We start from the raw sequence: 12638 nt of genomic DNA on the forward strand, positions 1-12638 counted from the left end.
GGCGGCAATTGCCACACATTTAACTCTTCATTCGACCGCTGAAATCAATAACTGGCAATGGATATGTTTTTAAAATTTTCCCACCATTACAAAAGTTACTCGTATTTATTTTAAGTTTTCCTACCAACCCTCAATACCACCATATACCATATACTTATGCGCCCTACGTGTAATTACACATCAATACGAGTATATGTATATATTCATACATGACTATCATAGTTGTATGTGGCTTGAAATTATGTAGGTGAGTGGACAAATGAAAGTGATACCCTTATGCCTGAATTTGGATTGCCTGATGAACCTGATGTCGAACAGGAATACTTAATTACATCAAATACATATGTATACAGTTACAAACATACGTGTGTATAGATTACTTTACTATCCCCTTCGCGGTAATAAAATTAACAATCACTCATTGATAAGAATATACATATGTATGTGAATGTGTTTTTTCCATGTTTATGTAAAATAAAATTTATTGAAATTTAGTTTTCGTTATTTACATGTATACATGCGTGCACATTTATTTACTAGATATACATATTGCGTTTTTATATGTTTTGTTTGATGAGAATAAATTTTTTTTCAGTTTCTGTATGGATTGCATTCGGATATATTTAGACTATATTTTCGCATTAACCTTTTAACAATTTTCACGGAAAACCATGATTACCAAGAATACTTATGGAAGTCGTTGACTTTTGCTTTGTATTAGAGAATTTAGATTGGTTGCTTTTTTGACAGAACTGCATATATTCTACTTTTATTGCAACTGTTGTGATTTAATACAGAAATTAAAAGCTAATTATCTAATTACTGTCTAGTTAGTTATTAAGAAACACACCTAGTGCGATTCTGAAATAAAAAGTAAAAAAAAAAACAACTCACGCGACGCTCGGTTTTCTCAAGCGAAATCGCTTGGCTCTTTGGGCTCTTGAAAAATTTTAAAAAGATCCGAACGTTTACGAGCCCATTTTTGGCTCAATAGGTATATAAACAAGCTAAATTGTCCCATTTCGGACTGAGAACAACTTGAGTAGATTCAAGAGCTGCCATTTCATCCAGAAAGATAATGGTTCGGTGTGGTTTGTGGTCCGGTGGAATCATTGGTCCACATTTCTTCAAAAATGTTATAGTAATATAACAACTTTTCCTTAATTATAAAAAATATGCACTTATAAAAATACTTAGGTCTTCTGATTCACCCTGTATAAAAGAAGAATTTACATTATTTGGATGTTCATCTGCATCAAAACACTGTAAAACCTGTTTCTCTTTGTCCAATAACCAACACCAACAGCATTAAAGCTACCATTAAAATTCACGCATGTATCGAAAAGCTTCTTTCTTTTGCTCTCAACTCGCTGCTAATACTCGTTAGAGCAAAGCTTTTTGAATTAACCTGAACATACTACTTGTCATATATATGCTGTTTAACTTTTTCCGGTTGTTGTGTTTGCATGAGCTTTGCAATCGGACTACAGAAAAGCTTTTCAACCAACATTTGCTTTCATTTTAACTAAAACTTTTGCACAGAGCTTTTTTATAGCAAGTTGTTATTGCTTATACTATATATCAATAGTGGTATAGAATTATAGCGTTTGTCTCCATACAAGCATGCTTGAGATGATATCGCTACCATTTTACGTTTTCTGGTGAAACAATTAGACGAAATAAATTTATTGAAGTTTAATATGGTATGCTTTAGAACTATAGAACGCCGAACAAGTGGTTGAAGCTTTACACTTTGTACACTTTATATTAAGTTAAGCTAGCTTGCATTCACTTCAATTTTAACTGTGGCAACACATTTATATTGCAGCCACGCCTGCTTCCCATATAACACAATTTTATATTCCGTTCGAAACTTTCACTTTCCGGTACGAAATTCAAGAATGAATTAACATATCAGAACACTGAAGGAATGGTGCATTTGAGATGTTCCACCTTATCACTGAAAATTGCGGAAATCGAGCAAAAACGGCTCAAGCCACTCGGTACCGAATATTTGGACCCTAGTACCTATAGTTGAATTTTTACCGAAAATGTCGGTCAATGTGTGGGATATGTAATTATATTTCAGATAGAATCATTTCCTGATAGTAGTATTTCTGTGTACTACAAGTGGGTTGAATCGAGTCATTACTTCCCTTAACCCTTATATATTTGATATAGAGATTTTGGAACTTCTGGTTGACATATACGAGTATTCTGCATACATCGACCAATATGGGAGTTATCTTAAAGCTTATTTGTGCTTAAAATTATTAAAACGAAACCGCCCTATACCCCAAATAACTAACAGGCCTTAGGCAACTGAAAATACTTCCTGGCTTCAAACCTTGCAAGTTTCAAGACTATGAACTGCTCGGTTATACCCGAACTAACCGCATCCTTACTTGTTCTATTTATTTTCCTACAAATAGTACAAGTTTCTTCTCTCATCCGAGGCTGTTGTTGCGTTTTCATTGGAGTGTTTTTTACGTGGTGGGTCCCAAACCCAGCGCACAACCCTATGCAGGGGATGTTTCGCCTTCTCACTTTAGCTCGCCTTCAAACGGGTGTTCTTAGGCTGCCCAGAGGATACTTAGTCAAAGACCGGAAGTCGTGAGCTGCTTGAGTCATATGTAAAAGAATCGTTTCTGGCCATTCCCAAGTGAATGGCGATCAGAGAACTTTCCTCACTTGCGTGAACTTCTACACATGACTCCATTCTCCGCTGCTGCTTTCGACAGCACGAAAAGGAGCTGTCTTTATGCCGCGATGTCTGAATTTGGTATCCCCGCAAAACTAATACGGCTGTGTAAACAGACGTTGAGCAATATCAAAAGCTCCGTCAGGATCGGAAAGGACCTCTCCGACCTCTCAATAACGGATATGTCGACGTTGCGAGTTTTCGAAAGAAAAGTTCTGCGTAAGATTTATGGTCCTTTGCGCGTTGGCCACGGCGAATATCGCATTCGATGGAACGATGAGCTGTACGAGATATACGACGACATTGACATAGTTCAGCGAATTAAAAGGCAGCGGCTACGCTAGCTAGGTCATGTTGTCCGGATGGACGAAAACACTCCGGCTCTGAAAGTATTCGACGCAGTATCCGCCGGGGGGAGCAGAGGAAGAGGAAGACCTCCACTCCGTTGGAAGGGCCAAGTGGAGAAGGACCTGGCTTCGCTTGGTATATCCAATTTGCGCCACGTAGCGAAAAGAAGAAACGACTGGCGCGCGGTTGTTAACTCGGCTATAATCGCGTAAGCGGTGTCTACGCCAATTAAGAAGAAGAAGAAGTACAATTTTCTTTAATGACCGTCGTCCATGAAGGTTTTTCATACCCTGAACAGGGTATATTAAGTTTGTCACGAGGTTCGTAACACCCAGAAGGAAGCGTCGGAGACCCTATAAAGTATATATAAAAATTATCAGTATGTCAAGCTGCGTCGATTTAGCCATGTCCGTCCGTTCGTCTGTCCATCTGTCTGTGTATATACGAACAAGTTAGTCCCTTAGTTTTTAAGATATCGTTTTAAAATTTTGCAAACGTCATTTTCTCTTCAAGAAGCTGCTCATTTGTCGGAACGGCCGATATCGGACCACTATAACAAATAGCTGTCATACTAACTGAACGATCGGATACAAGTTCTTGTATGAAAAACTTTCGCATTTGACAAGATATATTCACGAAATTGGTCATGGATTACTGCTTAAGGTGAAAATATATTCTTCGCAGAAGTTATTCATATTGGCTTACTGTATCACATAGCTTCCATACAAACTTAACACATAGTTACTAAAAGAAATGCACCTGTGAAGGGTATATCAGCTTCGGTGCAGCCGAAGTTAACGTTTTTTCTTGTTTAAATATGCGATTGCGTAGAATGAAGCGTACTCGCAATTTTGTGCTAAGTGTTAATTTAGATTTATTTTCTATAAAATACATGTACCATTAAGCTTGCTTGGGACGATTTCGGGTTCATTTTCCTTGCTTCCTTGTCAAAATTAAGTCCTTTTAGGACTCCATGTTAGCTACCTTTCTACGCTGCTTGCTTTTCCGAATGTTTGTAGCTGCTATAGTATTTGATGTTACTGAATTTTATTTTATTTTATTTTTTGACTATTTTACTTTCAGCGTGATTTCCGGTAACACAGCTTTAAGTGCTTTGGTAGCTTTTTAGTGTATCAGACTTGTTAGTGCAGCATTTCGCTTGAACGCTTTTCGTTATCCACTTTAATTTTAGCTAGCGGTCTTATTTCTCGTACAGCTATTACTGTAATTAAATTACCAAACATTCACTTTACCTTAAACACAGCAATAACCACAGAGCTTCAGATGTGTCTTATCTGCTGGTACTTATAACTACAATATATATATGTATATATTATATATATGGATAAATATAGATGTGAAGTATGTATGTTTATACATACATTTCTATTTATATATACTCAACTGCATATACATATATTTATAATACACACTTAAGCACGTATATCCGAAAAACATCAAGGAAGACCCAAAAACTGGCACATTAACAAGCTTCACATCCATTTATACTAATAATTTACTCGTATATACTTGAATTCTTACCATTTCGCACGTATTATCAATCATAACTCCTAACTAGCCAAATTATTATTAGTGAGTGGCATATGATATACACGTGTCCCAATAAAATATATTAGGCCAGAAATCATAAATTGAAAAAGCGTTTTGCGTGCGCTTATCTGCAAGCACGGGAAAATTCGCATGCCACGCAGATAGGCAGCTCAGTCGAGTATGTCATATGCATGTTTGTGTGCGTGTGTGTATATATGTATATGTGTCGCAAGCCATCTACATACATATATGCTTGCAATTAGCCTTTGCCAGACAAGTTTGCTTGTGGCTTGTATTACGGCGAATGGCGGCGCTAACAGCTAATTTGGCCGCAGTTTTGCTTGGGGCAACTTGCAAACAAACACATTGGCATTATCTATGGATATGAGTGTGCGTGTGTTTACAATTGCGCATATTTACTCATCATGGCATGCATTGGCGCTCCCGTGTGACCACATAGCAAAATTAGAGCTAAACTTAGCCGCCTTGTCAACGTTTATTAGCTGCAATAAAGCCACAATGGCTTGCTAACTTTGTTGCCCCCTCCGGTGTGGGTAAGTGGGTGTAAGAAAAATAATATTATTTTTAATGTATGTACATATTTACAATGTTGTTGTACACATATGTGTATGTTTACCACTTTAATGGACCGTGAGTGCGTAGGACGCCAACAAAATAAGTGTTCATATTTTTGTTACATAAAGGGTGATTTTTTAAGAGCTTGATAACTTTTTTTAAAAAAAAAACGCATAAAATTTGCAAAATCTCATCGGTTCTTTATTTGAAACGTTAGATTGGTTCATGACATTTACTTTTTGAAGATAATTTCATTTAAATGTTGACCGCGGCTGCGTCTTAGGTGGTCCATTCGGAAAGTCCAATTTTGGGCAACTTTTTCGAGCATTTCGGCCGGAATAGCCCGAATTTCTTCGGAAATGTTGTCTTCCAAAGCTGGAATAGTTGCTGGCTTATTTCTGTAGACTTTAGACTTGACGTAGGCCCCACAAAAAATAGTCTAAAAGGCGTTAAATCGCATGATCTTGGTGGCCAAACTTACGGTCCAGTCTTGAGATGAATTGTTGTCCGAAGTTTTCCCTCAAAATGGCCATAGAATCGCGAGCTGTGTGGCATGTAGCGCCATCTTGTTGAAACCACATGTCAACCAAGTTCAGTTCTTCCATTTTTGGCAACAAAAAGTTTGTTAGCATCGAACGATAGCGATCGCCATTCACCGTAACGTTGCGTCCAACAGCATCTTGAAAAAATACGGTCCAATGATTCCACCAGCGTACAAACCACACCAAACAGTGCATTTTTCGGGATGCATGGGCAGTTCTTGAACGGCTTCTGGTTGCTCTTCACCCCAAATGCGGCAATTTTGCTTATTTACGTAGCCATTCAACCAGAAATGAGCCTCATCGCTGAACAAAATTTGTCGATAAACACATTTCGAACCGAACACTGATTTTGGTAATAAAATTCAATGATTTGCAAGCGTTGCTCGTTAGTAAGTCTATTCATGATGAAATGTCAAAGCATACTGAGCATCTTTCTCTTTGACACCATGTCTGAAATCCCACGTGATCTGTCAAATACTAATGCATGAAAATCCTAACCTCAAAAAAATCACCCGTTAGAATTTAGTGTGGGTGCACATAGTGATTGGGGGTGCCTAATATTTGCTGTTGTTAGGTGGCTAATTAGCAACAGGTAGTAAGCACGAGTATGAGTAGTATTTATGTGACATTTGCTAATATAAATTCGATGTGGATGCGTAATTCCCAAACGTTAATTTCAATTTGAGTTTAATTTGAGGTGACATTATGAATGTATGTATGTATGATTTGACGATACCAGATGCAGTCCACTTGCAAAGTCCAAGAGGAATAGTCATCGTTTAGGATGCCTGCGCGTGACTTAAATTTTAACAAACTCTGCGGCCTTACTGTCGATACTTCCTACAGTGTATCATACTGTGGCTCCAGATGCTTCCAGCGTAGTCTTGCTAATGCGGAACAAGTGCATAAGAGATACTCTTTTGTTCTCCTGATACCCTGCTCTAAACATTTTCTGCAGTCTTCTCGATCTGTCAGCTTGATTGCTGCTTGGCTGTCTACGAATTCTAGAATTGCTGCAGGTGCATTAAAGGCCAGCTCCGCTGCTTTCGCAATAGCAAAGGCTTGAGCTCGAAATATACTGCAGTAGACCGGCAACTTAAAAGGTTGCCTGTTGCCTAACTCTGAGCAGTATTTTCCCACACCAACTCCATCATCCATTTTCGAGCCTTCCGTATAGATGTTTAAAGTGTTGCGCGTAGCTAACATACCTTTACGACAGCCGTATTTTTCTAAGTTTACTTTGAACCTTCTTTCTCAGTTAAAAAGTGGGGCCATGTAGTCGGCTGCCCATCGAGCTATGCCCGAAGGTGCTTTATGTAAGTTCTCCTGCAGCCAGTAGTCGTCCCGACGATATTGCTCTTAAACTCTTTTGAGTAGGTTGGGGGGTTCCTATCTGCCTTCGGTATGAAAACTACCCTGGCCTCTCTCTATTAGTTTGTGTTCAGCTATGTATGTGCACTTCAGGAATCCCCTAAAATTCGCCTTTAGCCATGACATGGATAGTCAGAGTGCATTCTGCAGCATTGCTGGAGTGGTTCCGTCAGTATCGGGATATTTGTATGGGTCCATTCTATTTTGCCCATTCTATTTTATTCTCAGTAGAAATGTGTTCAGGAACATTTACTGCACTACTCCCTCCACAGTTGGGACTTACCGCGTCCTTATTACCTGGAAAGTGCACACTGATTAGGTCTTCCTGGCAAAAGAATAAAATATTTGGTTGTAATGAGAGAAATTAGTGCGAGGTTGTAATGTCCGCTCGCTATCTTTCCCTCATATACTCTTGACACAAAGTTTTTGACAGTATTTTGCAGGAAACTATATTTTTTGCATAATATACAGCATAAAATTAACTAGAATAGCCGATATCATTGTGTATATGAACGATATGTGGGGACTAGATGAAAATTTATCCGTGATACTCTTTGTGCTCCAAAGCAAAGGAGATCAACAAAGTACTAATATTTTATCTTGGCTTGACGGGCGGAGGATGCTTTTACTCCTCCTCATGAAAAATGCATAATCTAAACTTCCGTGAAATCATCAAATGTGGTATTCACCTCATTATGAAATTAAACACCCGCTGTTGTGAGTTTTAATCTCAATTTAAGTTGAAATAAAGTGAAAAAGCAATGAAAATTGTGTGGAAAAATATTCACTTTTTTACCCACGGATGAGAGTGAATTCGGCGAAACTTTCAACATTTCAAATTTGGTGTTGCAGCACAGCATGCTCAAAGTAAAATAGCGCACGCTGAATATAACCGTCGTGTTATTTCTAACCAATCGCAAAAACCACGTACGGAAAACTAAAGACCAACTAACTAATGCAGGGTCAGATATTGGTTCGGAGAGAGAAAGCGTTTTTTTATTTTATTCTTTTAGTATATGTACAATAAAAATTTAATTTCTTGCAAAGCAGCCACTTGTGCACTGGCGAAAAACCACCCATGTGAATAATGCAGATTTCGCTGATCCAAAAGGATTGTTAACAATCACGCTTGAGAATTCAAATATACTGCAAAGAAATCGCAAACAGAAAATTGAAATCGTTTCAATTCGAACAACAAATCGTTCCCAATTGTCGAGCTGAAACAAACTGCTCACCGCATACCAACAGACTTACGCCTTTACTCTCGCAACATGTTGCTACAGAGTAAAATACAGGGTGGTTAATTTAGTTTATTTAACTCTCAAACTCATTGATATGTACTAGTAACTATGTATATATATATATATATATATATATATATATGTGTCAAAATTACCAATAAGAGGAGACGATTACAGATGCCCGCTGATCTGATGGTCAGCCTAAGCAAGCAATAACTTGGGTATAAGTTGAGATGTTTCATCAAAAGTGGGTCTTCTAAGGGCCACGAGAAGTGCGCCCTGATAAAAAAAATTGATTTCTGAGTGCAAACCGTATATCAAATATTATTGCGGATGAGCCCCGCAATGGTACGTAACGCTATCAGGTACCAACCAAATAATAAAAAAGCGTGGAAGGAAGCCAGCAATATCAGTGAGAGAATTCCATTGTCTGATACCCAAAGCAGTTACAATTTACGGCTACTGGAGAGAGATAAAAGATCACTTTAATGTAGCTACAAGTATTGAAACCATGAGCGATCACGATCTGAGTGCCCAAAATTCAAGAAAAGTGCTGTGTTGTCTAAAACGTATGTTGAAAGAAGACTTCGATTTGCCAAAGAAGCATTTTATGGTCGGACATATCGCAGTTTATTAAATATGGCGGAAGGGTCAATATGTAAGACGTCCACCCAATACCGATTACCAGTCGAAATATACAACAAAACCGGTAAAATATTGAAGATCTTGGTTTGGGCATGCTTTTCTTGGCAAGGTATAGGACCGATATATTGGATTAGGAAAAACATGAATGGTGATACGTATGTCGCAATACTCCAGAAAACAATGCTGCCGTATGCCAGTGAAGAAATGCCGCTTGTTTGGAACTTCCAGAACGACAACGATCCCAAGCACAATAGTTAAGGTGCTAAAAGGTGGTTTGAGGACACTCAAAGTATTGGAATGGCCGCCACAGTCCATAGACATCAACCCCATCGAACGGACGGTTGTCAAGAAAGCAGTAGCCTGTTATAAGGCGACATCAACACGCAACTATGGAAGGCTGTGAAGAACGTATGGGAGTCTATATACAACGAGAGAAGCCAAAAACTTGTTCACTCAAAGCCAAGACGCTGTGCTGCAATACTTAAAAATAAAGGTAACGCAACTAAATACTGCTTTGACATGAAAAAAATACAAATTGAAAAAAATATATATATTTTACTACTTTTTCGTCAAGATTTCGAGTTCAATGTAACACACTACTAAAGTTTTGACCGCAGAAATTCCTCATACAATTGTTGATATTCTTTTAAAACATTGAAGTTAGTTGAAGAATGAGTCTGTTTGCGATTTGTTTTGCTTACTGTTCGGTCTTTAATGGTATGAAGTATTTTTTTTTATGAAGGCGATATCGCATACTCTTTTATCAGTTCCTCTTTAAGGATTGCATACTACTCACAATTTGGCCGCAGCTGCATATATATGTATATGTAATAGTGTATTAACAAAAGCAAACGAAAGAGAGATGTATGCAGTAAATATTTCAGCATTGTTGAGTTTCACTTTCACGTCCCAGCAAAGAGCTCAGCACTGCTTCGTGCAATGAGCAAAAACAGTCTTTTATTAGATTGAAAGTTAGTTCATTATACCCTGAACAGTTTGTCACGAAGTTTGTAAGACTCAGACGGAAACGTCGGATATAACACAATTGATCAGCATGACGAGCTGAATCGATTAAACCATGTTCATCTGTCCACCTGACCGTTTGGCGATACAATTGTATAACCGCGAGCTACATGAGTAGTTGAGATTGCGGTATAGTATGTTATTATTCTGAAAATTTGCACACGTCCTTTCCTTGCCAAGAAGATGTTCATGTGTCGGAATGGCCGATATCGGAGCTGCTATACAAACTGAATGAATTACAAGTTTTTGTTTATAAAACTCTTTCATGATACGAGGTATTTCAAGAAGCCTGGCAAGGTTTATTTTTTGATCAGGGTACTGCCCGATCAAATACAGAATAAAGATATTTTTATACTCTTTCAAGCAATAAATAATGCACATATGAAGGGTATTATAGCTAGGTGCAGCCAAAGTTAACATTTTTACATTGCTAAGCAAGAAAAACTAATCGTGCTTTGCAGCGCACAAAATATACGTAAAGTAATTTTCAAATAGAACACTCATAGTGTTTTGCATGCAGGTATGCTTTAAAATACAGTATGCATACAACCAACCAACCAATTTGCCCCATTTCGTACTTTTTGATAAAAATATGAGAAAAATCAGAAGCAGCAAAGTGCTTAAATCTACTTCACAGCATATGAATATGACGTTTTATTTTACCTGTGTTAGTAACGTAATATTCAAATGCTGAATATCACACACAGCTGCTTTGCGTCTACTAAAAACGTAAAATTTTCAAAAATGCTGCAAAGCTTAAGTAGTGTATTGCAATATACATATATGTCGTTGCTCGTGAACTCCAAACTCACACATGACGACACTCGAAAGCAGACGATATGTATGCCATTGAAAGAGATAAACAAACGTGTTTGCGTATGTGTGCAGTGACTTTGTGAATGCTTACACTAAGCGCATAAACCTGCTTGTGCCGGAAATGCTTTTACACTTTAGCGAGATGATATCCGGATTAGGTATTTGCACAAATTTTGAAAATAAATGTATGTAATATATGAAAAGTTAACTGGAATGTCAAAGGATTCAAAATTTTCATTAAGAATTTCGTAACTTGATAGGAAAGCAGATTTGAACACACCTTGAAACATTAATATTGTTAAATACAAAAATATTTGATACTACTGTGGTCTGAGAGAAGATTAGCAATGAGAAAAACTGTCAATAAAAACATTAATTTTACTATACTATACCATCGCTGAAGTGCGCAATCGGAAGGTCTGCAAAATGCGATTCAACAGCCATTATGACCTCTTCATTTGATAAAAACGCTTGACACGCATAAAATTTATTTGAGTTCTGGAAACAAACGGAAGTCGCTGGGGGCCAAATCTGGTGAATAAGGTGGCTGCTCCAACAATTCGACCTATAATTTATGGATTTTAGCCATTGCAAAAATGCGCTTGTGACACGATGTATTTTCCTGATGAAAAAGGATTTTCTTTTTCTGCAAACCGGGTCTTTTTTCACAAATTTTTTCCTTCAACTGGTCCAAAAAATTGCAATAATATTCATAACTAATTACCAGTTTTTGCCTGGTTGTAAATAATCCGCCAACAAAATTCCTCACACATCCCAAAAAACTGACACCATAACCTTCTTGGCCGCTTTCAGGACACGGAGTCGTTTCGAAGCCGAACAACCAGGTTCACACCACTCTTCAGCCTCTTGTTTTGATTCAGGATCATGGTGATAGACCCCAGTCTCATTCATTGTCACGAATCGATGCACAAAATCCACTTTATCCTTTTTAAAATGTTCCGGGAAAGTCGTTTTCGAATGTCTTTTTGTTCCATTGTTAGCGAATACAACACCCATTGTGCCTTCTACAACCCAAAATTTTACTTAAAATACGAATATGGCTCGCACTGCCTTATGAGATGTGTAAAGCCTCTACTAAATCTCTCTTAGCCAATCAACGATCTTCCAAAACCATATCCTTTATTTTAGCTTTGATTTCTGGTGTTGATGCGCTTTTTGGACGTCCTTCACGTGAATCGTCTTCAAGGCTTGTACGATCACGTTTAAATTCAGCAACCCATCTTTCTCCTGTTCTAATTGTAGGTGAACAATCATTATACACTTTTAACATTCGTTTATGAATTTATTTTGGTGCTATACCTTCCAAAAATAAGATTTTATCACTGCACGATATTCAATTTTTTCCATTGTAAAAAAATTCTGTGACATGGCGACACCAAATGGTTTGTAAACAAAGAATCAATTGACAGATTGAAATGAAACTTCACATACGTTCATATGAAAAGTGACCAACAAAACAAAAAAATGTTGGCCTAGTAGCAACGCCCTCTCTTATCGAACGACAAAACTTATTGAACAACCTGGAATTCGTACGAAGTTCATTAATTGTCGCTGGCTTGTTGGCATAGACCATAGACTTGACGTAGTCTCACAGGAATTAGTTTAACGGCGTCAAATTACACGACCGACGCGGCCAATTGACTGGACTATTTCGTGAGATGGCACCTTCGCCAAACTTGGTTTTCAATAAATCGATTGCGACATTCGCTTTGTGGCTTGTGGAGTCGTCCTGTTGGTACCACGAATTGCCAAAGTCCGGTTATGATTAAGCGGTAGCGATTCCCATTCACTGTAGCGAGCCGG

Source organism: Bactrocera dorsalis, chromosome 5 (assembly GCF_023373825.1).
Source record: "Bactrocera dorsalis isolate Fly_Bdor chromosome 5, ASM2337382v1, whole genome shotgun sequence".
In the NCBI taxonomy this organism is placed as follows: domain Eukaryota; kingdom Metazoa; phylum Arthropoda; class Insecta; order Diptera; family Tephritidae; genus Bactrocera; species Bactrocera dorsalis.